Source organism: Ailuropoda melanoleuca, chromosome 12 (genome assembly GCF_002007445.2).
Source record: "Ailuropoda melanoleuca isolate Jingjing chromosome 12, ASM200744v2, whole genome shotgun sequence".
Lineage (NCBI taxonomy): Eukaryota > Metazoa > Chordata > Mammalia > Carnivora > Ursidae > Ailuropoda > Ailuropoda melanoleuca.
This window is the reverse complement of record NC_048229.1, coordinates 6,107,850-6,132,672: the sequence shown is the minus strand read 5'-3', so window position 1 is coordinate 6,132,672 and position 24,823 is coordinate 6,107,850. Positions and strand designations below refer to the sequence as shown.

Here is a 24,823-nt window from a genome sequence, read left to right as displayed (position 1 = left end):
CACAAACAAGCAAGTAACCGCTCCCGAGTTGACAAAAACCAAACAAAATCCCACAGCCCTCTTAACCCCCTCTCGCTGCTCCCTCTTTCTAGCAAAAATCCTTGTAAGACTTAGCTCTACCTGCGGTTTCCATGTTCCCAATCTCTTTTCGACCCGCCACCCCACTGAACGGCACTGGTCGGGGCCACCATTGACCCCGGAGTGGCTAAGCCAATTCTCAGTCCTCATCACCTCTAGACCTTCATTAATTCCTGCGTTTAATACCCACTGCCGGAGCGCGCCCAGGTGGCAGGAGCTCCGCCCTTGAACAGATTTCTGCCTGGACGAGGTTCTCTTCACTCCGCCAGCGCACCCACGGACAAACCTCTGCTCGGAGCTGACTCTGTGTGAGATTCGTTGGCTCCAAGCTGATCAGCTATCAGCTGCAAATTGGGATTTGGTTTTTGTTCCAAAACACACACAGCTGGTATCGTGCAGCCTGCACGTAGCCCCGTGGGGCTGACCTCAACTCTGGAGGGGCACAAACCCCATGCCGGAGTTTAGAGCTGGTGTTCCTCGTCCTGCCCCCTTCAGCCTACCCCTAATGCCCCACGGCTCTTCTGCAGCTGCGACCGCCCAGTGGGGTACAGGTGCAGTGGAACATTATAGTCCCCCAGCTCTGAGAAACTCCCCCAGCTGCCTGTAGTGCCTGAAACCACGGCTCCCAAACTTGCCGGTTCCCAGCAACCGGGGAAGGTGCTTCAAAGATACACGTTGCGGAGCCCCGGAGGGGTCAGAGCCTCAGCCCCCCACCCCACCCCGCCTCCCCGCGTGGCAGTCCCTCGTGCATCGTGGGAGAAGGGTGCAGGAGGACATGTCCAGTCTGTCCAAGGCTGACGCTCCTGGAGGCCCCAGCAGGGTCTCCCCATGCCCCATGCTCTGGCACGTGGCACACCAGACCTTCTGCTTGGTCCCTTGGCTTATAAACCCCTTCAACCATGTTCCATAGTCAGGCTACCCGAATAAATTAGGAGTCACTTAACCCTCACAAATGCCTCGCATCAGACGGATTGCCCCCACTGACCTGTTTTGTTGAGATGTAATTCACATACCATACAACTTGTAAAGGACCCTTGTAAAGTGTTCGATTCGGTGGTTTTTAGTATGTTTACAGGTTGTGCAACCATCCCCACTCCCTAGCTCCAGAACATTTCCTCACCCCAAGAGGAAACCCGGTTCCCGTCAGCCCTTGCTCTCTGCTCCCACTGCCACCACCTCCCTGGCTCTCATTAATCTGCTTTCTGTTTCCACAGACTGGCCTCTTCTGGACGCGTCACATAAATGGATTCGTCACATAAATGGCCACCGTGAGGCCTTTTGTGTCTGGCTTTCTTTCACTTCACATCATGCTTTCGAGGTTCATCCACGCCGTGGCACAGATCAGTACCTCCTGCCTTTTACGCCGGAATAATAGGCTACTTCAGGGTTATTACGTCCATTTTTATAGCTGAGGAAGCCAGGACGGCTTGCCATCCAGGCACCTTGTCCCCCCGTGAGTCAGTAAGTGTTGGAGTCAAGTTTATCTTTCTCTGCAGCTAAGATAGAAACAGCTTAAGAACTGAACAATCGCCATCCATCCATTTGGACATCAATTTATATAAATATATACCCTTGGCATGAATAATAGCATTTTATGGTTTACAAAAGCTTTTCGCTTCATTCTCTTGCTTTTTCAGATTAATCCTCCAAGGTGGAAAAGACAAGTGCGCCCCGTTTTTGGAAGGAACCAAACATGTAGTGGTGTGTTCAAGGCCAGAGATATTGATGGATGGATTCGTCGTGGCTGCTTCAGAATCCGGATACAATCTGAGCAAACGGGATAGCTTTAATACTGTTTTACAAAGATGTCATGATTTATTATTTTTTTTAAAGATTTTATTTATTTACTTACTTAGAGAGAGAGAGCGTGAGCGGGGGCTGGGGGTTAGGGCAGAAGGAGGAGGAGAGAGAGAACCCCAAGAAGACTCTCTACGCGGGGCTCCACCCAGGACCCTGAGATCATGACCTGAGCCGAAACCAAGAGCTGGACGCTTCGCCGACCAAGCCACCCACATGCGCCTCAAAGATGCACGATTTAGAGAAATAATTTTCTTTTTTTTCCTCTTTCGGATTACTTTGTAGTGAATGCAAACCTTGGAGCCAAGGGAAAACCCACATAAACTCCATCCAGGAGTATTTACTTGGTTTTAATTTAATGTTTCTGACTGATCTTGGAAATAAAGGTTGCTATTTCTTTCAAAATACAGACTCCTTGGTTCCAGCCCAAATCTACCGCATTGCCAAGGGAGGGCCTATTTGGACGATTTACTGAGGTTAAAATCCCAACCTCATAACCTGGCAGATAAAGTCCTTAAATTCTAGTCTCAACAAACCCTCCAACCTCCCCTTCTCAGCAAGAAATCTTATACTGGGTCCAGATGTCAGGCTCCATACCAGGTGCTAGGGGCCCAGGGGACCAAGACAGAGCCCCCAGGGAGCCTCTCGGCCACACGAGAAGACAGACATCGCCTGAGTCATCAGAGACCTGTCGGGGATATTACTCATCGTAAGGAAGGAGGGTCCTGCTCTAGGCACCTGGAGTGCTCCCTTCTCTTGGAATAAGCCAAGCGAGTTCCTGACTCCAGCCTCAGCCGTGCCTATTAAACCCCCGTACCCCAGCCATGGCACAGCTGGCTCCTTGTGGTGATCTGGGCCTCGGGCCAGATGCCGCGCCCCTCTGTGGAGGACCCCCACGGCTCACCACACTCCCGCGTGATCGGATTCCCCGTACACGGCCCCCCACCTTGACAGCGCGGGCAACCCCACACCAGGGACCTCGCCTGCCTCCTTCACGGCTGGAAGAAGTTGCAGCAAATCGGTCCTATTCCCCCTTTTCATTCTCTGACTCTGGGGAGCAGCAGGGGTCTGGCACTTAGTAGGTACTCAGGAAGGCTTGCTCAGTAAACGTTCCCCAACCCCCTTCAGGCAGATAATGCCACTAAGCATCCACAGTGCTAATTACAAACTGCTCTGTTAGCTGTTCCTCGGAGCAACTAGAAGATTCTCCAAGAATAGCGCACGATCCTTGCCACGTCCCTAGAATAACAAACCCGGTTTCTTGACAGCGTCTGTGACTCAGACTGTTCACAGAGCCAGACTCGCCTCCCTCCAGGGGTGTGCTGTGTGACGGGACACACACCTCAGACAGACAGAGGGCTGAATGCTGTTCTCCCCCGAGAGCATGGGGGGCATCTGGGGCCATCTCAACCCCTTTCCTCTGGGGGAGGCGGGTGTTTGGAAGAGACAAGCGTGGTCCTGAGTGAGATCCGGCAACGCCGGGTGGCCCCATCAGCTTCGCTCTCAGACGCGCATAGCACATTACAGCTTCTCACACGAGGCCACCACGTTCTCATTAGAAAGTCAGTGCTTGCAAGTAGCCAGGGAAAGGTGGGAAGAGGAAAGCCCAGAGGGGCTGAGTCATTGGATGGGGCCACACAGTGAGTCACGGGCAGGACGGAACGAGAATCCCTATCTCCTGGCCTGTGATCCAGGGCCTGATCTACGGTGCCCTTGGGTAAGCATGGGTCCAGGCAGCTCAGGCCACCAACAATTGGTTCCAAATGCTCAACTCCGCAGGGAGCAAGCAGGCCTGGTTGGATCCTGGGCCAGAAGGCCCAGCCAGGGTCCCCAGGGGGAGCTGTGCATGTGTGCACACGCAAATTCACGTGTCTGTACAACTCTGCCCAGGCCTTGCTCCATCTCACTGAGTGAGTAGTGTGGCCTTTACAGCCGGGCCTCCCAGGGCTTCTGGGGAACACTATATGCCTGGAAAATTTCCCAGCTCTTCTTTGCAGAGCTATTAGCTTCCCTTCATTGCCCCATAAAATCCTCCTGGCAATGATGGATGCCATCCCATCATGGGAGGGAGGGAGCAAAGAAAACACAAAGGATAAAAAAAAGCCTCTGGTTAAATTTGGAAAACCCCATGGACACATAACTTGGGAAGAGAAGGCATCAAAGGTAGTGGGGTTACCTAGCTCATCTGCACAGGCTGTGCACTGCCCAACTCTAAGAAGTGACATTCTCATGGACTACAGGATTGGCAGTCCCATGAGTTGGGCAGTGCAGGGAAAGGACCCTGCTTGATTTGGGACAATGTTTTCAAGAGTCTCAAGGTTTACTCCTCACTGATACCTTGTCCTAGCACGAGGACCTTTCAGTTCTCAGGAACTACCCATTGGTAACTAGTAAGTAGGAAGAATTGACCCAGATCGGAGACAAGTGAGGGTGAAGGGTCTGGCATCTCCTGAGTCATTCTGGGGGCTGGACTGGATTCTAGCTCTAAGCCCAGGACCTCAGAGAAGAATTAGCCATTTTTATGAGTTGAATCTCACTTATTTCTCCAGCATTCTCCTTCCTCTCTCCAAAGCACTCCCCATTCCTACCTCTCTTTCACCAGTTCTGGAAAATTCTCAGCAATTAGCTCTCCAAACATGGCCTCTAGCTTATTTTTCTCCTCTCTCCGTGGAACTCTAATTAGATGAAAGTCAGGTGTTCTCCTTCTCTCCATGTGTCTTATCTTCTCTACACCTTCCTCTTTCTAGTGTTATATTCTGGGTGGTTTCTTCACGTCTGGCTTCCAGTTACAAACCCTGTCTTCGGTTATGACTACTCTCCTATTTAAGTTCTATTTGGTTCTTTTCCAAACCTGCTTCATCATTTTTTTACGGCTTTTTATTCCCTGCACAGTTTTTCAGCCACGCCTTCTATTTATTTAAACGCACCGAACACAGTTATTTTCCTGTCTCTGCCTAAATACTGCAGGATCTGAGGTCCTGAGGGTCTGTTTCTGCTCTAAATCGTTCCTGCTGGCTCTGGCTCATGGTGCCTTCTCTCTTCTTAGGCTCGGTTATTTTTGACTCCGAACTGCTCATTCTCTGTGGAAGTTACGTGTAGAAATCCTCGGAGACTCAGGACAAGGGTCTGTGTTACGGGAGAGGATCTATGTCTGCTTCAGCGAATGCCTGTGCTACTGCCCACGGGAGAGCGCCCTCCACCGCCCGTGAGCAGTTGGTCTGAACCAGCAGGTGGTTTGGGTGCAGCTTGACCACCTTTGACTCTGTTCCTCCTCCAGGCTTGATAACGAGTGTATTTGTTTCCTGGGACTGTTGTCGCAAAGCACCACGAACTGGGTGGCTTTAAATAACTACACTGATTTGCTTACGGCTCTGGAGGCTGGGAGTCTGAAATCAAGGTGTTGGTCAGGTTGGTCCCTTCCTCCATGGCTTTCTCTTAGCTTCTGGAAGTTGCCAACAATCCCTGGCATTCTTCGCTTTGTGGCTGCATCCACGGCCACGTGGCATTCTGTGTCTCTGGGCCCCTGTGTCTTCACATGGCCTTCTTATAAGGACGCCCACCCTACTCCAGTAGGACCCTAACCTGATTACATCTGCAAAGACCCTATTTCCAATAAGGTCACAGATCCACCAGTGATTGGGGGGGGGATGGGGACACAATTCAAACCACACTCTTTCCATCAGGGTGTATGCAACCTCTCTGAGCAGCCTGGGCCTTATAATCTCTACATTTTCTTCTCAGCCTGGCCTGGCTTTTAGAATTTTTGCTCTATTCACTACAGCACACTGCCTTCCTTCCGTCACTCCACTAAAGGGGACCTGGCCCCAGCAGCCTCACCTGTGCCCCCAGGGACAGGACACAGGAAAGGACAGTGTGGCAGAGTTCTCCCAGGACTCCCTTAGCAGCAAGCCAAGGGCACACATTTATCTGTTTTACGAGGAGAACGGTCCTGATTTTGAACGACTTAACTACTTAAAAAAAAAACAGAAAAGCGAACAGTCAATACAATAAATTAGATGAAAAGTTTTGGTTTTTTTAAATATTAAATCTTCCTTCCATTCTTGGGATAAATCCTACTAGGTCATGCTTATATTATTCTTTTCATATCGGGCTGAAATAAATTTGCTACTTTTTTTTTTTTTTCCCCAGAAAGTTTGTAGGTTTCTATTTGGAAGTGAGACTGGCCAGTGGTTTGGCTGAGTTACCCTCTGATTCTGATACCAGGGCTCCTTGGAAGAGGACTCGGAAGGCCTCTCCGTGTGCTCTGAAACAGCTTCCATAACACGAGGATTATCTATTTCTTGAAGGTTTAGGAAATTTTATCCCCATTTTAGGGGCAAATTAATTTTCTTGAGAAGCCAATTTTGGAAGTTTTTATTTTTTTAGAAAGTTCTACATTTCACGTATATTTTCTAATTAATCAGCATAAAGGTGCATATAATAGTCTTTTCTTTTTCTTTTTCTTTTTATTTTTTTTTTTAAAGATTTTATTTATTTATTTGACAGAGATAGAGACAGCCAGCGAGAGAGGGAACACAAGCAGGGGGAGCGGGAGAGGAAGAAGCAGGCTCATAGCAGAGGAGCCTGATGTGGGGCTCGATCCCATAACGCCGGGATCACGCCCTGAGCCGAAGGCAGACGCTTAACCGCTGTGCCACCCAGGCGCCCCAGTCTTTTCTTTTTAAAATCTCGTCTGTAGTTAATATTCTTTTTGTTTGTGCCTTTTTTTTTTTTTAAATCAGACTTGCCGAAGTTGGGTCTCTTATATTAGTCTTTTCAAAGAACATGCTTTTAGAACTATTGATATTCTACTGTTTTCTTTTTTCTTTTTTTTTTTTTTTAAAGATTTTATTTATTTATTTGACAGAGATAGAGACAGCCAGAGAGAGAGGGAACACAAGCAGGGGGAGCGGGAGAGGAAGAAGCAGGCTCATAGCAGAGGAGCCTGATGTGGGGCTCGATCCCATAACGCCGGGATCACGCCCTGAGCCGAAGGCAGACGCTTAACCGCTGTGCCACCCAGGCGCCCCTCTACTGTTTTCTGACTTCACTTATAGCAATATCTTTTTACCTTCTCTGAGTTTATTTTTCTAGCTTCTTGGATTGAAAGCAGACTTCAATAATTGTTACAATTTTTACTCTTACCTGCCTCTTAATAATAAATGAATTTAGAGCTACAAATTGTCCTTTGAGTACTGATTTGGCTTCATTCCGTAGGTTTTTATATTTAGGGCTCTTAATGTTCTTCATTTAAAATCCCATAGTTTAGGGGCACGTGGGTGGTTCAGTCAGTTAAGTGTCTGCCTTCAGCTCATGTCATGATCCCAGGTTCCTGGGATCGAGTCCCGCATCAGGCTCCCTGCTTGGTGGGGACTCTGCTTCTCCCTCTCCCTCTGCCTGCTGCTTCCCCTGCTGGTGCACGCGCTCTCTCTCTCTCACTCGCTCTCACTCTAGCTCAAATAAATAAATAAAATCTTTTAAAAAAATAAAAATAAAACACTGTAGTTTAAGATTATCACTTTGACTCCCTCATCTAACCTAAAGTTATTCAGTTTTTTATACCTGATGTGCTCCTCTTGAAGATTTCTCTTGTCAATTCGCATGCAGTTGTAAGAAATAATACAGGGAGGTCACTTGCACGGTATCCAGTCACCCGCAATGGTAACATTTTACCGAACTATAATATCACAAGCAGGATACCGACTCTGATAAAATCTACAGATTTTAATCACACCTCCCCAGTTTTCCTTGTACTTACTTGCGTGTGTGCTGTGTGTATATTACATTCCATACAATTTTATCATCTGTGCGCCTCTATGTAGACATCTGGAGACTTTCAAAGCTCAACATTGTTACTCTATATTTGTCACTTCCCCCCTCATAATATCAGCAATTTTATTTACCGTATTTGAAGCTACACTGTTAAGTACAGAAAGTCCACATCTTTTAACTTCAACTTCCCAGTGGAATATTCCTCTTAGCACTTTAAGCAATTCCTCAATCCCTAAAATATGTTCATTTTACTTCTCTTTCATCTGATATTAACATTACTCATTTGCTTTCTTTACTCTGTCCATGAGGGATTTTTTTCCTCATCCTTTTATTTTCAAATTTCTTAAGTTTCTTTTTTTCTTTTTCAGTCTAATTCAAAAAAACTTTTTAAGCTTATTTTGAGACTGTCTCTGTTCTTAATCATTGTATTAAACTGATGTTTAGATTAATTCTTACCATTTTCTGTTTACTATATGTATTTCCTTTCTTCTTCTTTGGTCTTTATTGGATTCATATTGTTTTGTTGGATATATCTTTTTTTTCTTTCTTTTTTTTTTTTTTTTTTTTTTTTTTTAAAGTTTTTTTTTTTTTTTTTTACAGAGATAGAGACAGCCAGCCAGAGAGGGAACACAAGCAGGGGGAGTGGTAGAGGAAGAAGCAGGCTCATAGCAGAGGAGCCCGATGCGGGGCTCGATCCCATAATGCCGGGATCACGCCCTGAGCCGAAGGCAGACGCCTAACCGCTGTGCCACCCAGGCGCCCACTTTTTTTTTTTTTTTTTTTTTTTTTTTTTTTCTATACCGCATTGGACGTTTTGTGTTATTTTCATTTTTCTAGAGCAGGATCAGCAAACTTTTTCCATTAAGGGACACACAGTAATTATTTTAGGCTTTGTGGGCCATGCAGTCTCTGTTGCAACTACTCAGCTCTGCCACTATAACTGGAAAGTAGCCACAGAAAATACACTAACAAATGGGTGTGATTGTGTTCCAATAAAACTTTATTTACACAAACAGAGCATGGGCTAGATCTGACCTGCAGGCCATAGTCTTCTGATTCCTGTTCCAGGGATCCTCATTAAATATTTAACACACTTAAACATATAATTCTTTAGAGTGCCCAGATTTAATAAGGGTCCACCTCTCCTTCCCCAACAAGAGAAGAAACTTGATAGCTGTATTCATTCTATTTCCTCATTTACCCACCAAACTGTGTAGGTCACCCAAGAACCCCTTCCTGGTCCTCAAATGTTACATCTAGGCCTGGAACACACCTAGAATCCTCTCTCCCTCCTGGGTACGATTAGACCATTGTCTCCTTCCTCGGTCTCATTCTGTTTTCACCCCAACGTTTGCTAACTCCTCGTGATCTCTCTCTTTTTTTTTTTTTAGATTATTTATTTATTTATTTATTTGCCGGAGAGAGAGACAGCCAGTGAGAGAGGGAACACGCAGGGGGAGTGGGAGAGGAAGAAGCAGGCTCCCAGCAGAGGAGCCTGATGTGGGGCTCGATCCCAGGACTCTGGGATCACGCCCTGAGCCGAAGGCAGATGCTTAATGACTGAGCCACCCAGGCACCCCCTCCTCATGGTCTTTTATGCACTAAAGGCATCTCTTTGCCCACAGGGATATTTAATAATATTTGTTCTATCACATCGAGGGATTTGGAGCAAGAAGAGAAGGCTGCAGCGAGCCCTCAACCTGCAGACTACTTAAACCTTGCCTAAGCAGAACCCTTGCCTCTGCTTAAAATGTCAGGGACCTTTTTTTAAGCCTGGGGTCAAAGAGAACATGAGCTGGTCCTTTCTCTGGTGGCAAAGGAAGGAAGGTGTCAGCAGCTAGGTCCTTTCCATGCAGCCAGTCTGGGACCATGGAACTGGCACCCGGGCCTCAGCAGAGCTGAGCCTGAGTGCAAGTCCTGCTGGCATTGGATCTCCAACCCTGGCTGCTGCAGACGCTGACAGCCCTGTCCTCCCTCTACAGTGATGTTAGCATTCCCAGCAGGGCCCCCTTTCGCTGGAGCTAGCTCAGACTGGACTTCTGTTATTTACCACCAGGAAAGTGCTGACTAATCGTAGGATGATGCATCATCTTTTGACCTCCTGCATGGTTATTCACTTGCTGAGTAGACCTTCTCCTCCAAAAGGGCGCTATGAGAAATTTCACTCCACCCCAAGGTCAAAAATGATTAAAAATTTCAAGTCGGCTAAGGTGTTTTTCTTTGTGGAGTCATTCTGAAATCTCATAATCTGCCTTCTAAGTCCACATGGGTCATGGGTTAGGGGAAGGCCGCTGCTGGTTGGGGTGGAGGGCAGACATAGGAGGACGTGAAGTCCAGTGCTCTGGACGTGCGCCGACCTTTCAATGTGTGGAGACTTTATCCATGAAACACGGACACTCTGTGAAGATAGGAAGTTGCTCTAGGCCTCTCACCAATCTGCCCCCCACCCCCGCATGGGGCCTGGAACGACCTCAAAGGTTTGTCCCCTTCCGGAGGCGATAACACCACCAGCTCGGCCACCTGGCGCGTGCGCAGGTTTGGTGCTAAACAGATACAATAACTTGGTACTAAAATAAAACCGAGCTTGGTGACATCTTGACACAGCTTTGCAGGAACAGCGGGCTCCCGGGTACACAATGTCCCGCTCTGCACGCCTATTTGTAAATTAATCACACATCAGTAGACTTTGCTTAGATTCACAAGTTTCTGGACCACTTGGAGGGGAGATCAGGCTACGGGATCGTCTGATCAACCTCAAAACCAGTCCCATCCTTTCAACAGATCCTAGACGGAAAATCTCCTCTTGCCCGACCCCTGAGCCACCCTCACCTTGCTCCTCCTCCCCTGCAGAAGCATACAGGGCAGGGGGAGCCTGTGCCGGGGGCTCCCCACGAGCCCTGTCTACTTAATATGACGATCTTAAGACAGATATGAACATACACACTGGCGAGGTGTCAGTGGGAGCAGGAGGAAAGCAGGATGGAAAGAAATGGAGAGAAATTAGTCAGAGAGGGGCAGCTTTTATGATATGTTCATGCCCCCGCTAGCCATCGCGCGGCTCCTGCCTCTCCCAGGGGCTCTGCCCTGTGGTGTCAACCTCACACCGCCTCTGCCCCCAGGTCCACCTGGCTCTTAGAACATCGTTGCCCAGTCCCGAGCCCCGTCAAGCTTCCTTGAGTCAGCTCAGAGGGGCCCTGAGGATTGAGTCCCAGACCCTGCCCCTCAGGTCAGGGCAGTCGTCGAGCGTCAAAGGAAAGAGTATCAGGCTGAGCTCAGCCACTTGTACGTGTCACAGAAGCCTGGTCTGAGTTGACTCGTCTGGGAAGGAGCGCTAACACCTGAACTTTGCCGGAGCTCTTGGGCAGTGCTTGGTACCCAGGTGGAGGAGTGGAGGCCGAGAGCTCACGTTCACATTGCCTGGGAGACAAACGCTCGATTTAGAGCTGTTCCAGAGCATTTTATGCCAGCTGCTCACTGGGAAGGCTTCACCTGGGTGGACCGACGTAGGAACAGTGCCACAGTGGCCCCTCACCCTGGAGGCGCTCTCACGGGCCTGGTTGGCTTCTCTGTGCCAGCAGCTCCTGCCAACACCAGGAGGCCCAGGACCATGCTGCTGCCTCCTTCTGCTAGGTGCCAAGCATGAAAGAATTGAACTGACCTGCCCCCCTCTTCCAGCAAGTCCTCTTGGGTTAGCAGAGAAAGGCTGGAAGTCTTTCCGCCCTCTCCCAATCCTGTGGGGCCCTGGACTTTGTCCCAGCCCTCTTCGGCCTCAGGCCAGGTGCTTGAGTAACCACCCACCACGTAGGCCTCGAATCTGGCTCTCTCCACATTCAGCCCAATTAGGGGGTCACATGCACTTGGCTGCTCCCCCAGGATTTCATTAAGAACAAGGCCAATAACCAGAGAGTGTAGCATGTGTTAAAGCTTCCCCTGCAGGACTTCATCATCGGGAGTTCACTGTTCACTGAGCTCCAGCCCTCAGCCTTGAGCAGAGACCAGGCAGGTGCGTGGTCCAGAGACCAAGGCATGCTGGCCTTGGGTAAGTTGAGGCGCTCTGAAGCCTCAGATTCACGAGGTGGGAAGCATGTGTGTGAATCCCTTCCTGACAGGAACATCGAGAAGAGGGAAGGAACATTCGTTCCTAAGAGCAAAAGTGGCACCGCTGGCCTCTTCATCCCATAACTGTTCGCCACATGCCCTGGACAGGCCCCACTCGAGGTCAGGGGCGGGTGGAAGGCAGGACCAGCAGTGTCTAAGGATCCTGTCCACCTCCACAGGCTGTGGGCTGACAGATCTGAACCTGGGGCAACCGGGGGCCCATCGGGGCCCACCAAGGCCATGGGCACTGACAGTGAGAGACCCCCGGGCTCCCACCACCCCAAGCCCACCCTGAGCTGAGGAACAAGCCCTGGGAGGCTATGCATGAGCAGGAGGGAAAGAAATCAGAGCCATCTGCTTGTCCTGAATTGTTAACTGGGGGAGAAGGGGTGGGCAAACCGTGGGGCCAGGTGGGAACTGGGTGTTGGGAAGGGGGACTGGGTCCCGGGACTGGGACCCTTCGGCTGCACGCACCCAGGGGATGCAGAGTTTGCCGGAGCTGGGCCATGAGCCCAGGGGTCCTCCCATCGAGGCAGCACAACCCAATTCGTCTCATTCCCCAGCTTACGCTCTTTCAAGTAGTTATGAACCACAGCTCCTTGTCCCTTCCTCTCGGGCATTTTGCAGAAGAGTGAACCAAGGCTGGGCAAGATCAGGCAGTTCAGCCAACGTCTCACCGCTAAGGACCAGGCCAGCATGCAGACCAGGTCCCCAGGCACCACCTGGTTCCCTCCCCACGGGTCTCACATCACCACACAGAACCAGCAACTCTATCTGCCCCACCTACCGCCCCTGTTCTACCTTGGCCTTGGTTCAGACCCTGTCAGTTCTCCATGGTGGCAGAACAGCTGCCCAACTGCTCCCCATGCTTCCAGTTTGGGTCCCCCCAAATCCTCCCAGAAGCTGTCAGATGTGGTCAGACACTCTCTGAGTGTGTGTCTGACCACATCTGACAGCTCCCTCTGGGGTCAGGGGCCCTGCTCCCAGAACATCCCTTAAGGAGCTTATTTTCTGCCCATGACCTCTCTGTCCTCCCACCTGGCCGCCCTGACTCCCCAGTTCCATCCACTCTTCTCGCTGTTCCCTGAAGCCACGCCGCAGGCAGCTTCCCCCCTGCCCTCCCCAGCACCCAGCTTTGAAGCCCTCAAGGGCAGTGCTCGCATCTTCTCCCCAGTCCCCCGTGTCTGGCACATGGTGGGAGATCCCTCACTGTTGCCTAAAGCATTTGCTGCGACTCACACTTGCTGCTCCTTCTGTCGCAAAAGCCCTTCCCCACCTGGTCTACGTGGCAAACCCCCAAAGTGTCCTGTAAGACTTTGCCTAACCAGCTCCTGCTCTAGGAGACCTCCCAGGCCACTCCAGGAGAAGCTGGGTGCCCAGCACCCCCCCCCCCGATAAGCACCTGTTCCCACACCATTCCCACTGTCTGGGCCCAAACTGCAAGGCCCAAGGGCAGTGCCCATGTCTGGCTCACTCAGTGCTGGGCACGCCACAAGGCACTCTGCAGACCTCTAGAAATCCTTGGCAAGTGGGGGTCAGGGATTCCGGGCAGGGAGAAGACTGGCCAAGGTGCATGGCAGGGTACAAAGAGCCAGGGTGTTTCCAAACAGTCAGAGAGAGGGTGCTTTGGGTCATTCCTGGGGGATCTTCCAAGAAGCAGGCGGTAAGTCAATGAGCCACTTCCCCTGTGGCTCATTACATGGTGGCCATTGAGCCTGGTAGAGGGTCTCCAAGATGGAGTGGTGGGCACAGATCAGGCCAGGAGGGAAGCTGCCTGGGCCCCAGATGTGACCTGTAGACTGTGGCTTCTGGAGCTGGGTCTGTGCTCTCTGCTGTTGGGCGGGGGGACTATCACAGCCTCACAGCCCTACACAGCATCCCTTCCCCATGAGAGTGGAAAAAGTGCTTCTCCAGCAGGTCTAGCTTACAGCTGACTGCTTTGTTCACGGAATCCATCTGAACTTTGCTCTTGGACCAGTGCAAGGCTACGAGCTACAGCCAGGATGGACACCAGGCTGGCCTGAGAGCCACAGAGCATGAAGTACAGGTGAGCTCAAGGATAAGGGGGGCAAAGCAGAACCTTAGGCCAAAAGGCCCCTGGCATTTGATGCAAGTGTGGTTCTGGTGAAGCGATGATGTTGAACCGACAAATCCTTGGAGAACGAAATCGGATTGGTGGCTGTCAGGGACTGGGCGTGGGGGGATGGGGAGTGACTGCTAATGGTTTCAGGGTTTCCTTTCGGGGTGATGAGACTGTTCTGGAATAGACAGAGGTGGCGGTTGCACGACCAAAATCTAGTATACTGTGCGTGTATTAAATGCCGTGGAATTGTTAACATAGTTTTATGTTAGGTGAATTACATCTCCAAAAAAATTTTTTTCCAGGAAAAAAAAAAAAGTCAGGCGAAACTCCAGTTAATCAGTTTCCCTTCTTTGTGCAATGAGTCCTGGCAGCCACCCCTTTTCTAGTGAGCCAGCATCCCAGCTTCTTATCCCAACCATGAGGCCTTGAGGGCTCAGCGCACCAATCAGAGTGGAGTTTTCTGACTCAACCTTTGTTTCTTTACCAAGGATCCCCCCCAGACTGTAAGAAAGGAGAACTGACTGGGTCCCTCTTCTGTTTAAAGACCTTCAAGAGTTCACCTTTATTCACCAAAGAACACCTAGGCTCCTCATCGGGGTGCTCGAGCTTGAGCAGGAGCTGAAGCCCGGACAACCCCATGCGTCGAGGTCCCTGGCCAATCTCTGTGCACTTGCTGCCAGCGTCTGGGTCCCCATCTCCCCAGGGACACCCTGCCTAGGGAGGCAAGCCCCAACAACATCTGCCTTGTTGATAAAGCCGTCCCTGGCCCACAGCCTCCCTGGCCCACAGCCTCCTTGGCCACGGCTGCCCTTCCCTCCGCCAAGCTCTCTGTGCACGGAGGGGGTGTTACTGGGCATAATGCTACTGCTCGCCTGAGCTGCTTTGAGATCTTGCGACCCCACAAAACTATGAGTTCTTGGAGGAACGGGGGCCATGTGTCGTCTGCTGAGGACCCCAGGGCCTGCTGCCACCACAGGGCTGCCCGACTTCTGGGGGCACTCTTCCCTTCCACACAACAACACTTCCACCCACAGATCCCTCCACGGCTCCTCCCGAACAGACGTACAGCCCGCCCACAAAGAAACAAACGGCTCTGTCACAAACAAAGGTCAGAAGAAAGCACAGCTTCGCCTCCAGTTAGACAGATGTGTGGACACAGAGTCCAGACAGCACACACGGGGGCAGAGGTCCGGGGAACGCCCAGGGCAAGTGCAAAGCAGAGCCAAGAAAGGGTTCCAGAGTCCCCGGGCACAGGTATGGCGTGCTTTATAGGTGCCTGGGGTGGGGCAGGGGTACCTAAGGGTGCTAGGTTGACACGGAAGGAATCACGGAACTTCAAAACTGAAGGAGAAACTGTAACCCAACACTGTCGTTGTAGAGATGGGAAATTAAGGCCGGGAGTTGATCTGTTCGCCCGTCTGTCGATGCATCCATCTATCCGTCCATGCACCTATCCATCCATCCATGAGTGCATGAGACCATGCATTCCCCCACACATGCATGTATCCACACATGCATCCACGTATCCCTCTACGTCCCCATGCATCCATCTATCATGCATCCATCCATCACACATCCATCCCTTCCCCCCCTTCCCTCTGGGAACTGAGGGCAGAGCTGGAACTAGAGCCCAGAGTTCTGGTCTCTCAACCCACAGCTCTCTACAATGTGCCGCAGTTGCCTTCTTTAAGCCCATGGCAGCTCTGAGACCCTTTCTGACCCAATAAGGGTTGGCAAGAAAGAACCTACTGGTGGGGCTTGGGCCGAGGTACAGACTACGCCAGGCACCTGCCCTCAGGCCGGTTCACTGACAGCTCTGGAGATGTGAAAACTGCAGCCTTCATGGGGTCCCTCTGACCACCGAGAGCAAATGCTCTCAGTGCAGCACAGGGCTGCAGGGCAGGCATGCCTCGGTGGGGGGCTGGGGAGGCGTTCCAGCAGGCAAGGGGCTGAGCAAAGCCTGAGACAGGACTCCATGGCAGGTGGCGAGGGGTCCTTGGGTTGTCACGGGATGACTGATGGAAGATGAGTGGGAAAGAGCTTGCACACTGGGAAGCATGGACCCTTGGGGGTTTCAGAGCCTGTCAAAGCCCAGATACAAGGGAGCCCCTGAAGGTTGTGGGGGAGGTGGTCCCAAGAACAGTGGGCAGATGGGATTTAGGCAAAGCTTCACCCCACTCCGAGCGCCTGGGGCTTCAGTGAGTACCGCAGAGAAGACCCACGGGCGGGAGCAGATCCAGCGCGATCGGCTGCCAACTGCTGGGAACAGACAAGGTGGGGAGGTGGCACAGGTGCTCTTACAAAAGGGACGATCTGAAAAGCAGGAATTACAGCGGGAGGTGGGCGGTGCGTCTCAAGGGAGGCCCTGCAGTGGCAGAGGGCTCCTCTTCTCCCTTCCCGCCTCCCTGCCAAGGGAGGGGCCTGACTCGCATCTGCTTACACCCCTGCATGTGCACCTGGGTCCCCATATGCTTCCTCCCTCCCCATTTCAACGTGCTTTGGCTGCAAAACCAGGGAGGCGTGTTGCCATGTCCCTAGACTCCCTCCCAGAGAGGCAGCGAGATGCAAGGGCAAGTTTGAGCCCCAGCACTTGCCCTTCTCACCTATGGCCTTAGATATGATACTTAAAACTTAGCCTCCGTTTACTCCTCTGTAAAGAGGGGTGGTGACACATCCAGCAAGGAGGTCGGACATAAGTGTGGAGGGCACACCACTCAATGAAGATGGATTCCATCCCCCACAGTAATACTAGAAATATCTAATGGCTGGGCACTGCCGGTGGCGTGGGCTGTGGGGCGGGGAGGGGGGGAGTTCCTGCAGGCACTTGGGGCGGCATCCTCCCTCAGCTCCAGGAATCCCAGGGGAGGGACACCGTGGGCGCCTGGGAGCAGAGCCTATTTGCAGAAGGCTAAAAGTAGAGGTCTTACCCTCGGGGCCAGATGTATTTAGGAATCCAGAGCTCCCCACGTTTAGTGGGTGATAACTGCATCGTTCAGCAGCGTCCAATAACCAAATACACTGACATTTCTGCAGGGAAATACGTGGACGTAGACTGCATGAAGGTTATAAATAGCCTCACTTCGGTTCAGGCGGGATTTTGCTGCCAAAAGAGTGATGTAAAAGCATTTGGTTTTCTGAGCTTGCTGGATTCTGGAATCGAGGCTCAGGAATTATGGCTCTGCATGTCAGTGTTTCTTCCCCAGGAAACAACTGTGTGTCAGCCCTGGTTCATCCCACAGCCGATGCGGCCCAGACGATGAGCATCACACACACCCTGCCCCCAAAACTCGCCAGGCCGCGACCCTGCGGGACACAGCGCAAGATCAGTCACAAACCAGAGACAGCTTTGCACACACACATAAACACACAGAGAAATGTGTGTAAATATAATTGCATCAGCAAACAATGATGGAAGCCCTACTCTGGGGATGGAACCGAGACCTGTGCAGCCCCAGCGGCCACAGACACCTGCTTGGGCCAATCCCTGCCCACGTTGCTGAGCCACATGTGTGTCCAGACCTGCACCTGGACCAGAGGAGGAAGGGGCAAGGAGGAGGAGCAGGGCTGGGGCTTGGCAGCCACTGGCATCCTATTCTCTGGATTCCGGAAGGGCAGTGAGAGCACCAAACAGACGGCGGTCCAGTCCTGGTCCTGCCACATAGGAGCTGGCGGCCTCAGAGGGGTGGCCTGACCTCCTCCCTGAGCTGCATTTCTTCACCTGCTGAGTCCAAATAATGGGGCCTCTGCAGGTTTTGGGGGGCGCATGCAGGTGCCCCCAAGGGCCTGGCACATGGTGGTGCTTGTGAAATGCTTGCTGACTGTTCTGTGACATTGCCTCAATGTCCAGTATAAAAAGAGCAGCTCTAACGGGACAGCTTTTCAGTCCCAGAGATGCCCCCACGTCCCCAGGACTCTCTTCTGAGGTAAGGCCCTAGTGGGTTTCTGTCCTATATCAGGTTTTCCATATGAATATACACAGAACCTTCTGGCTGCTCTGGCTGCCAAGGGGATCTTCCAAAGGACTGGACTCAGGGTCTGGAGAGAAAAGCCTAGAGCAGGGACAGGCTTACCCTGGAGGAAGGGGTAAGACATCAAAGATAGAGCACGGGCTTTGAAGCTAGAACAGGGTTCCCATCAAGGCTTCCCCTTTCACCTGGTCTTTTCTGACCCTCAATTCTTTTTTTTTTTTAAATTTAAGACTTATTTATTTATTTTTAGAGGTGGGGGCAGAGGGGGAAGGAGAGAGAGAAACTCAAGCAGACTCCCCACTGGGCACAGAGCCTGACACGGGCTTGATCTCATGACCCTGAGATCACGACTTGAGCCAAAACCAAGAGTTGGACGCTCAACCGACCGCGCCACCCAGGCGCCCCTCCAACCCTCAGTTCTTCTGTTTATAAAGCTAGGCCCAGTGCCATGTACACTCGGAGCGCATCTGAGGGGGGACAGATTAAGGGACAGTGCAACAGAAAAAGCCCGGCGCGCAACACCCCAGAGATGGCCACGGCCACCACGATTGCTGTGACGTGACATGGTACTGGAGCCATCCTCCCAGCGGAGCGCTTCCCTTTGAACTGTAACCTCGCGTTCCAGTTAGGGTTCAAAGAAATGACTCACTGAGACCACTATTACCAACCTTCCCGCTGCCCGTTTGGGTCCCCTGCCCCCGCTCTTTCACTCACCCCACGGTAACACCAGGGTGGTGTGCGGATGTGCCTCCCTGACCTCCAGCGGACCGGGGACTTGGTCAAGGTCACTGCGCAAGTCAGTCACAGGGAGGAAATGAGAGTCCCTGATTCTGGGCCCCGGGCTGTCCCAAAGCCATCCCGGCCTCATGGCACTCTGGGGAGAAGAAGCTCCTAAGGGGGGCACAGGTGTGGGAAGTGGCATTCGGTGACCTGGGCTGGGGGAGGCACAGGGCAGAGGGTGGCTGGGTGCAGGAAAGAGTCACCCTCTACTGGCCCAAGACCATCGCACACAGTCTGGCTCTTCTATCTTTGGCGGGGAGCCTGGGGCTATTTTGGGAAGCTCTGCACACAGCCCGCCACTTCCCTGCCAGGCTGACTAGGTCAAAAACAAAACCAACCCAGCAACAGCCCCATGTCAACAGGGTGGGAAGTGAGGAGGCGCTGAACAGCCCCGAACTGAACAGCAGGAACGGGGGAAGTGGGGGGCGGCGGGGGAAAGCACAATCTTCCCACCCTGCAAAAAAAAAAAAAAAAAAAAAAAAGTGGCAGGAAACAAACAAACAAGGCTAGCTGGAAGCAGCAAGATGCAGTGGAAAAGACTAGTTTTGGAACCAGACAGACCTAAGTTCAAATTCAAGCTTTGTCTTCAAGGAAGTCATTCAACCACTTCAGGCCTCAGTTTACCCGATCGCCCACCTGGCAGGGGTGGGTGGGATTAAATGAGATAACACTGGGGCTCTGGGCATGTATAAGAAGGGTGACACCTGTCCTCCTTCCTGACAAGTCCGGTCATCCCTCTAGGTTGCTTAAAGCCACCTCTGCTGGGCAGCCCCCTACGGCCCCTGTCCTGCCCAAAACAGGTACTCAGCAAACACCTGTGGACAGAATACACCAGGGAACAGGGCTGGCAGTAGAGACAGCAGGACCAAGGACGGACACAGTCATCTGGGGGCACTTCCGAGGAGCCCAGCACCTTATGAGTAGCTGACACAAGTCACCATGTGAGTCCCTTGTCTCAGATCAATGCCCTTCAGATGAGAGACAAGGGCTCAGAGGGGAGAAATGCCCAAGGTCACCTGGCAAGTCAGAATTTCAGGAGGCCAGCAGCCTCCAGCAAGGGCTGAGGTTCTCGCCATGCTGTGTCCTGGTCCTTCTGGAGGAAATAATGTGGGCTGATGGGCAGCAAATGCAGTGTGCCTCAGAAAGGAAGGTACAGGTGGGGGGAAGCACTCTGGAATGATCATCCTTCCCCTGGGGCCTGGGCTCACGGACCTGTGCTAATTACAGATTAAGGGGGACCGGTGCATGTACTGGAGATGGGATGAGCCCAGTCTGACCGCTGGCCCTGTACTTGTTCTCACTCAACTCTCAAAAAGGCCCAGGGTTGGAGTCACGATAGCCCAAAGACGGAAGCAAACCAAGCATCCGTTGCTGGATGAAGTGATAAACAAAGGGGGTCTATCCACACACTGGAATGTCATTCATCCTTCACAGGGAAGGAGACTCTGAGACCTGCTACGCTGTGGATGATTCTGGAGGCTGCTGTGCGGGGTGAAACAAACCAGTCAGAGAGGACAGGTGCTGTGTGATTCCAGGTACATATACCAGGCACCCAGAAGAGTCAAATTCACAGGGGCAGAAAGCAGGACGGGGGGCCGGGGGCTGGGGGAGGGAGGGGTGACTGTTTCGTGGGGACAGAGTGTCACTGTGGAGACAAACGAGATCTGGAGATGATGGCGGGGACGGCTGCGCAGCAGGACTGAGCTTGATGCCACGGAACTGGACACTTACAGGTGGTTAAAGTGGTAAACTGTTACATGTATTTTACTGCAATAGGGGAAAAAAAAGGAAAGGTTAAAAAAAAAAACCCTCCAGAGTTGGGTACAGGGTCTTCTTTCAGGGTGATAAAAATGTTCTGGAACTAGACAGTGGTGCTATTTGCACACCATCGTGAATGTACTAAATGCTACTGAATTGCTCACTTTAAAGGAGTTAATTTTATGTTATATGAATCTTACCAAATAAAAAAAACTTTAAAGCCCCTGGGTGTGAGCCAGGCAGCTCCCGTGGACGGGCACCCTGGGAGAGGCTCCTGGGGGAGGGCGGGCAGGATGCCGAGCCAAAAGACAGAGCAAGGGGAGGGAAGACCCAGCTGCGGAGGCAGAGGGCTCCGTGGGGGCAGCGGGAGGGGTCTGATGGCCTGGGTACTGGGGGGTACCCCCCGCCCCCACCCTGAAAACCCACCAGCCAGCCAGAGGGAGGGTCTAGGGGTCTGGGGCTGGCTCTGCCACATCTGCTTGGCTACTCTTGGGGGAGTCCCTGAGCTTTTGGATGGGGTCGTCCGTCCCCGAGATAAGTACAGGCTTAGAGCTCTCGGGGATGGGGATGCTTTCTGCAATGCCCACCCTGGAGGGCTGCTAGACCACCTCCCAGGACGGGACGCTCATCACCTACAAAGTCCTGCCAGGGAGTCCCCATGCTGTGCAGTTGGCCTCCTGGGGACTCAACCTGGGGTCCTGGTTGACTCTTCAGAGCCACATTCTGCTTTTCTTTCCCAGGACACCTTAAAATAGGTGTCCAAATGGCACACCCTCTCCAGGGTAGCTGCCCCCCTGGCCACCACCTCCTCTGCTCTGGGCACTCTGATTCTATTAAAAGAGGCAAAGCCGCCCTGGCCGACAACAGGGCCGGAGGCTGCTAGAAGCCCCAGATCTGGTTTCTGGGACCAGCTGCCAGCCCACTGACCCCCTGGCCAGTGCAGCAGACCTGCTCTTTACCTGGTGACATTCTGCTGCTGAGTGAAAATTCCTGTCCACCTGGAATCTCGGACTGAGACCTGATATGGAAGCGGGGTCTTTGCAGGTGTGATTAGTTAAGGATTTCGAGATGAGATCATCTTAGATTTAGGGTGTGTCTCAAATCCAGTGATGGAGGTCCTTGGAGAAGAGGAGGAGAGACAGAGGGGCTGGCCATGAGCGCACAAAGGCAGAAACAGAGTGATGCAGCCACAAGCCAAGGAACACCTGGGGCCAGAAGGTGGAAGAAGGAAGGGAGGATTCATCCCCTAGAGCCTTCGGAGGGAGCTCGGGCCTGCAGATACCTTGATTTCAGATTTCTGACCTCCAGAAGTACGAGGCAATAAAGTTTGGTTGCTCTAAGCCCAGCCTGCAGTCCGGTGTGATGGCAGTCCCAGGAAACGGGACACGGGGTCTGTGGCATTGGGAAGCAGGACACTGCCCAAGCTGACCGCACAGACGTTAGCCAGCGTCCCCTTGCTCCAGGGTGACGTTAGCCAGTGTCCCCCTGCTCCGGGTGTCTGCAGAAGAACCAATGGTGCCCTGGTGAAGAGGCCACACCAGCACCCAGGCAGGACTAAGCCTGTGACCAGACTGTCACCAGGCCTGCAGCCAGTTAGCTCAGGGCACTTGAGCCGGTGAGAAGCCCTTCTGCATCCACAAGGAAGACACTCAGGGGAAGTGGCCACTGGACGTGCAGCCACCTGGCCTCCCCATTTTCCCTGCTTCCCCACACTGGCACCTGGACAGCCTTTTCTAGGCCCCCAGGTGCACCAGCCCTAAGCAAGCAGCCAGGTGAGGTCCTAACCCAGGGACAGCAGGCTCCTCTGATGAGAAGTTCTCTACCCCCGCCCTGACCTTCGGTTCAACATCTCCTACCCCTCTCTATTTTGGGGGAACCTCTCACTAGGGTAGGAAGCTGGCCAGGACCTCTCCGACAACTCAGCACCTACAAAGCCCCGGCATGCCACCTTCCTAGCTCGTGGATGCTACTGTGCCTATGGACAAGGTTAGGACCATCCCAGCTCACAGGGCTCTGAGAAGCCGAGTCCAGCATTTCTCAAACTCACAGACAGGGATGAGTTGCTTTAGAAACACTTAGTGAGCTTGTTCAAAATGCAGATGCCTGGCCCTCCCTCCCAGAATCAGAACCAAGTCAGAATCTCTGTATGAGAAGGCCAGGACCCTGCATTTAACACACGTCTCCCAGTGATATCAGGAAGCGTACCGGAGGTAAGAACAAGAGGCCCGGGTCAATCTCTTCGTGCAGGTGGGGAGAGCAGACATGGAGCAAGGCTTACTGGAGGTCACACGGCGTAGCCAGCCTGACTGGTGTCCCTCTGGGTCTGGAATCAGATGACTGAGCCCCCTGTGCTCAAAGAGCCCTTCTCCCAGGTAAGGCTTCCATGAGGACTGCTCAGGTCCCTGGGCACCTGGCACTCACTCTCCTCTTGACCCTTCTTAGACTTCAATGTCACCACAAGCTCTGCCTTGGAGCTCAGGCCCTGTGTGTGGCTCACAGTGGCCTTCCCGGGGCCTGGCCAGAGCAGTTCCTCAACAAAGGCAGGTGCCCGGTAAATATTTGTTAAGTAAATGATGTGGAGTCCGCATTCTGCCCCAGAGCAGCTGTCTGACCTTGGGCAGTTCCCTCCACCTCTCTGCCCCACCGTAGAAAAGATCCTGGTCCTCTGCCTTGACCATTTCACAAAGCTACTCAACCAATGAGAGTCTCAACCAATAAAGCTGGATGCAACATGCTTTGGAAACTGCAAAGCCACATCCAAGCATGAGCTCTGCACACCAGCAGGAATGCAACCATCAAGTTTTCACTGACTGGAGATGAGCGGGGAGCCCAGGGCAGCAAGGCCAGCCAGGAGATGCCACGGGAGGACAGGGCAGTGGGAGAGGGCCCGGGTCAGGCCTGTCTCCCGCAGTGAGACAGGCAGGCAGATTCCAAAGGCTTGGTCAGCTTTTCCCCACCAGCACAGTCCACTGCTCTTGGGGGCCTAAGTCCTACCCTAGTCATACCCTGGGAGGCTGTGGTAGGACCCTGGCCCTTTGTGGGCCTGTTTCCCAGGGGCAGTGAAGATATGAGCTAGACCATTTCCAAGGGCCTGAGGACCATGGTGGCAGCGGCTCTGTGCCCTGGGGACCCCCCCTCCCCCGCTGGCAGGTGCTCACTGGTGTTCCTCCCAGAGCCCTCCCTTCACAGACGGGCTTCCTGGAGCGCCCAGGGAGGGCGACTCAGAGGAACGCGACACTTGCCAGGCCAAGGCAGGAGCCCTTCCCACTGGCTGCCACTCTCACTTCCCACGACTGCCAAGTGGTCAGACAGCAGGCTGCCCGTCAGATGGAACGCTCTGCTCCAAGGCACAGGGCAGCGCCTCTTCCTCAAGCTGTCCCCAAGGCTGCCACTTGGGGCCCTGCCGTCTAAATGACCTCACAGGGACCAACCGGTTCTTCAGCCTGGCCTGGGCTAGATGTGGGGGGTGTGGGGGACACTCCTAAGGGCCCAGCACCCACATGCCCCTTCATGCATCAGCCTAATCCGGGTCGATTGTGGGGCGAGAGCTGGGCCCGAGAAGGCTGGGACTCGGGCCAGCACTGCTCAGAAGGGGCAGTAAGGGCCCTCCATAGCTATAAACGGGGAGCAGTGGGGCAGGGGCCAGTGGGGGGAGGAAGGTGGAGTCCGTCCTGCTTCCAGGAGCCGCCCAGCCCAGCATGGCTCTGGGTGACTTGGGAAAGCTCCTCCGGGTCTCTGTCGGTCTCTGCCCATCTGCTAGGCCTGACCTGGAACCCCGGTGTGTTGACTGCTGCCTGGGAAGTCAGAGGGCTAGTGGTGACCCAAGCACCAATTCTGGCCCTGGCTGTCTCTGTGGGTCCAGGGGGGCCCCTCCTGGGCGCTATGGCCACGACCAGCTCCAGCTGGGACGCAGCCCTGTGCCTCGGTTTCCCCATCAGCACCCCTGCTGTGCCATGTACGCTCAGGGGCCTGGCAGAGCCCAGGCTTCATCTTCCAGGCCCCGGGCAGCTCCATGACCACACCTCCTGATAGAAGGTCCCCCTGGCTGTGAGCAGCACCGGCCTTCCAAACATTTGGGAGCACGAAAAGCAGCAGCTGGCCTGGCCCTGATCCTAGGAGGACAGGCTTTGATAGGGAGCGGCCGTTTGAAAGCAATCCATTTTTAAGTTCTGTGCTGGAGGACAGCCTTATAAAACGGTCACCCTGTCACCTTACTCCTGTGGGCCAGGCAAGCACAGTCTCACGTTCTCACCCAACATCCCTGTTCTGCACAGAGGGAAGCTAAGGTTCCTGGGATTAGCAACTTCTGGAGGTCACAGAGCCGGGACTCACCCTCCAGCCAGTAGCTAACAAGCCTTGCTCTTCCTGACACCCCAGGTCTGCCCCGACCTCCCAGTTTCCCCATCCTGGGAGCCCAGAGTCTCGGGAAGGCCTTAGCCATGCAGGTAAGCAGGAGCCCAGCAGGTGAATGAAGCCAGGCAGCAAGAGC

General features: G+C 53.0%; 1 protein-coding gene and 1 long non-coding RNA gene across 11 annotated transcripts in view; one reads left to right on the top strand and one right to left on the bottom strand.

The window, feature by feature from the left end:
- The window catches only part of PITPNM2 (phosphatidylinositol transfer protein membrane associated 2), a 109,448-nt gene that overhangs the window by 44,473 nt on the left and 40,152 nt on the right, over positions 1 to 24,823 (bottom strand). The window contains exon 1 of one of the 10 annotated variants that reach the window (XM_034638681.1): positions 18,511 to 18,533. The exons of the other annotated variants lie outside the window; for them this stretch is intronic. The gene's annotated coding sequence lies outside the window, so the exon portion shown is untranslated. Of the gene's footprint in view, positions 1 to 18,510; positions 18,534 to 24,823 lie in introns of those variants that run through there. 10 annotated transcript variants of the gene reach the window in all.
- Positions 19,959 to 21,679, top strand: LOC105238123. Its single transcript, XR_856823.3, has 2 exons — positions 19,959 to 20,111; positions 21,442 to 21,679. It is a non-coding gene; the product is annotated as an uncharacterized LOC105238123 (long non-coding RNA).